Consider the following 5,035-nt stretch of genomic DNA (forward strand, 5'->3'; position numbering starts at 1 on the left):
AAAAGGATGGATATAGGAAGTATAAAAGGAAATAAAAGAAGAAAAATAAAGGTAAAAATATATATTGGATGTTACAGTTGTAGTTCCATTATCCAAGGAAAATGTTGTGTAGAATGGGTAGAAATGCTTCTTGTCCATGGTATGTAGATTCTGATAGGAGTTCATATATTGTTATTACAAGCTTATACAGAGGAGACATAAAATCCATATGCTGTTCGTTCAAAAAGGTCTTGTGGTGTGAATGAAATTTTGAGAACGTACTCTTATTCCCCTTTATACATCCTATATCTATCCTTTTCCAAAATAACTCCGTATTTTGAACTCTATTATTTCCTTCTATTTGACTCTCTCATATCGTCTCTGATGAAGGGATATCCCTAATATCCCAGAAACTGCTGTAAGACTAACTTTCATTTTATAAATGTCCTAAAAATTCTACAGTGCTTTGGCTTTGTCTTATTTTATTTAACACACATACACACACACATACATGTATGTGTGTGTGTGTATATATATAAATATACATATATATATATATATATATATATATATATATATATATATATATATATATATATATATATATATGTATATATGTATATATGTATATATATGTATATATATAAATATGATGACTGCTTCATCTTGGGAGGTGATAGCTGTCCCATCAACACATGCACCACACCCTATCATACAACGCATTCACTCCGTTGATGAGCCCTTAGATGACTTTTAAGCTCAGCTGCTGGCTGACAGGGTTTAAAACACAAGTGACAGATATTATTCAAGTTTCTTCTATGTTTGCCCTTTGGAATCTGATTCTAAAGAAATGTTTTTGTGAACTAGCATATGTCTTTTAAGACCAGATATTGTCTTACAAGTTTTTTGACATATGACACAAGTCGTAGGTTGGTGTCCAAGATCATCACCTACCTGGGCATTACGATTTTCATGCGGAAGATTTTCTACTATTTGAAAATAATATGCATTCTTGTTTTTATACTATTCATTTGGTTCTTTATAGATTATTTTAATAGATAACTTATTTAACACTAAATTATTTAGAAGTTATAGTTTCATTTCAACATAATATTAGAACTTCGATTGGAATAGTGTTGATATATTTTCGATTATTTTTGATTAATATTATTTGATTAATTATTAATCTTTATAGTTTTTAATATCGTCAAAGTTTTTTAAAATCAAAACTTTGTATATATATATAAAGTTTAACCTTTTATTCTTAATAATTTTTTCTTTCCTAATTTTTTCATTCATAATTTTTTCCATTCATAATTTTTTCATTCATATTTTTTATTATTACGTTTGTAGAAATAAATAATCTTGTATTTTTGTATTTTTCTATTATTCAATTGATCTTTAATTATAATTAAATAAACGTCTTTAGCTTTAAATAGTATAGCTTTAACTATTACACCGGTTAAATATGTACTAATTTTATCTTCATTATTATTTTAAACTTAAACTTCGTTCAACTTGTATTTAAAACAATGATAATTTAAAACAATGATAATTTATGTAAGATGTTTTTTGTATATAATATACATGTTATTATAATGGATGAAGGGATGATTATTGAATGGTTATTATTTTGATATTATGATATTTTTAAAATAATTTTTCTATCTTTATATAATAAGTATTTCATATTAATTCATTTGGTACTTATTGTTGGTTGAGATATATATCTAATTATTGTTCTACTTACGATCTGACGAGTAACTATATTTTTGAATAGAACTTATTTTCGATAATTTCAATTGATTTTAATCGATTTAAATTTCTTTTCTATTTGAAAATTGGTTATGAAACACGTGTAATCTTTTTATTATATTTATCTTATGATATTTACTTTACTTTATATTATACTCATTTATTGTGCTTTTTATTATTAATTTTTTCTATTTGTGATAGTGGATTTTCACCGATGAGTTCTTGAAAATTGGTTATTTTCCCTAAAACTATATATTTTATATATACTTTATCTATAAGGCTCAATTTAATTTTAATTTTTTATAAATTGATTTTAATTGAGTTTTTTACCTGTAATTTTGGATTTTGTCCCTAATATTATTATATATATATATATATATACATATATATATATATATATATATATGTACGTATGTATATATGTGTGTGTGTGAATCTATGCATACATTATATATATGAATATATGCATATGTTGCATATGTATATATATATATATATATATATATATATATATATATATATATATATATATATATATGTATATCCATCCATCCATCCATCCATATATATATATATATATGTATATATATATATATATATATGTATGTATGTATGTATGTATGTATGTATGTATGTATGTATGTATGTATGTATCTATCTATCTATCTGTCTGTCTGTCTGTCTATCTATCTATCTATCTATCTATCTATCTATCTATCTATCTATCTATCTATATAAAACGATGAAGGCTACATTGTAGGCAGCTGTATAGTTGTATAGGGCGATGCAAAGTTGGGGCGGGTGAGATTCCTGTCAGTCAAAAGTCTCTCGAGCAGGTATTGCAGCCAGAACAGGACGAAAGTGGAGAGCAGTGGAAGGTGTTGAAGTTTCAAAGTCGCGACTAAGACAAAGCGTGCTGATGAGTTCGTATAGGAGTTGATGAGATAGTATAGGAAGGGCTGCTTTAGGTAGCAGTTCAACGCTGCAAAAGGACAATCTGAAAGGAAAGGAAAGGATGGAGTGGGGGGTTCTACTGAAGTGTGAGTGTCGATTGAGGAGGAACGGGTCTTGGGATCCTAGCTTGAGCTCTGAAGAGCAGAACCATATCGAATGAAATTAGTGATTTTGACACTTTATGATGTCCTGTTGGAGAAAGGTGGAATCACCATCAACATACCATTTCTACCTGAGTAAAGGAACTCCGGATTACATTCTCAGTAGCTGCTCCAAAATTCTAGGATTAAATTCTAGGATTCCTTCTATAAATCGGGATATATATATATATATATATATATATATATATATATATATATATATATATATATATATATATATATATATATATATACATATATATATATACACACACACACATATATATATATATATATATATATATATATATATATATATATAATAATATTAGGGACAACATCCAAAATTACAGGTAAAAAACTCAATTAAAATCAATTTATAAAAAATTAATATTGAATTGAGCCTTATAGATAAAGTATATATAAATATATAGTTTTAGGGAAAATAACCAATTTTCAAGAACTCATCGATGAAATCCACTATCACATATAGAAAAATTAATAATTAAAAGCACAATAAATGAGTATAATATAAAGTAAAGTAAATATCATAAGGTAAATATAATATTATATTTATCTTATGATATTTACTTTACTTTATATTATACTCATTTATTGTGCTTTTAATTATTAATTTTTCTATATGTGATAGTGGATTTTCATCGATGAGTTCTTGAAAATTGGTTATTTTCCCTAAAACTATATATTTTATATATACTTTATCTATAAGGCTCAATTTAATTTTAATTTTTTATAAATTGATTTTAATTGAGTTTTTTACCTGTAATTTTGGATTTTGTCCCTAATATTATTATTATTATATATATATATATATATATATATATATATATATATATATATATATATAACCACATGTGAACCGTTGGCCATTTTCTTCCTCCGGCTTCTCTTGCATGGAACTTTCCCCTGTTTCCGAAGCAGATCATCTGCTCGAAACGTTAAACCACCTTTCTTTCCTTTCTTGAGCGTCTGCTTTTACTTTACATCTTTACATGTACCACGTCCTCGCGTTGTTGATTTTTTGTGCTTGTTCTTCTTTTTGGGATTTACTATATATATACATACCTATGCAGTCTGAATATGGCCAAAACTTTCGAAGTCTCTGTCAATGCTATTCTTATTGAAGAAGATTAAATGTACACACACACACACACACACACACACACACACACACACACACACACACACACACACACACACACACACACACACACACGCACGCACGCACACACACGCATGTAGTTATATATACACGGGTGCAGATACTCATTGATGCATGTATACATTTATACATACATACTTTTATATATATATATATATATATATATATATATATATATATATATATATATATATATATATATATATGTATGTATGTATATGTATATATTTGTATATGTATATGTACATACTTGGGATGCTTTTTTTGACTTAAGTATAAAATCCAATCCTTGCAGGAGGTTTGAAAAGAAAATGCAACTGTATCTGCCTTATTGAAGTATCTGGTTGTATTCCAACGCTATCAGAATAACTCACTGTACGCGGCATGTTTCCGTCCTGCCACACAAACATATGTTATCTCTTCGAAATCGAGTTCCCAGAACACGCATCCTATCCTCTTTCTCCCAAGTTTCATTCTTCTGGGACTCTTTTTAGGTTTAAAACTTTTCGAAAATAATACTAACTGTGTTAAACTAACACAAAAGTCGACCAATGTGCTTAGAGTATGTTTTAGGTTTCATTCGAAAGGAAAACAAAATCAAAACAAAATATATAAGTCAAATAACTTCAAAACTTCAAATGCTTATCGTATACGTGATTAACTGGAATCCGACAAAATAACTTGACTAACCACCATAAATACATCAAGCGCAAGAAGAAATGGAACAGGTCCAAAAATAAACATTCTGTTTTTAATAGAGAAAACATAAAACGTGGATGAATTCACTTGAAATAGTGATAAAGAGCGACTGTCGGTAGTTGAAAGATTCTGGTAACTACAGTAAAAAAAAAAAAAAAAAAAAAGTAAAACAATATTTATAGAATACAACCTTTGGAAAGGAAGTTTTAACTCATAAAACAATATGAAACGACATATCAATGAACAGTTTTGGGTAAATATTTAGTTACAGAAATATTTACTTCCCATCTCTCATTATATTGCGCCATTTCAAACCCACATTATT

Source organism: Octopus bimaculoides, chromosome 3 (genome assembly GCF_046866305.1).
Source record: "Octopus bimaculoides isolate indiv1 chromosome 3, ASM4686630v1, whole genome shotgun sequence".
NCBI classification, from domain to species: Eukaryota; Metazoa; Mollusca; class Cephalopoda; order Octopoda; family Octopodidae; genus Octopus; species Octopus bimaculoides.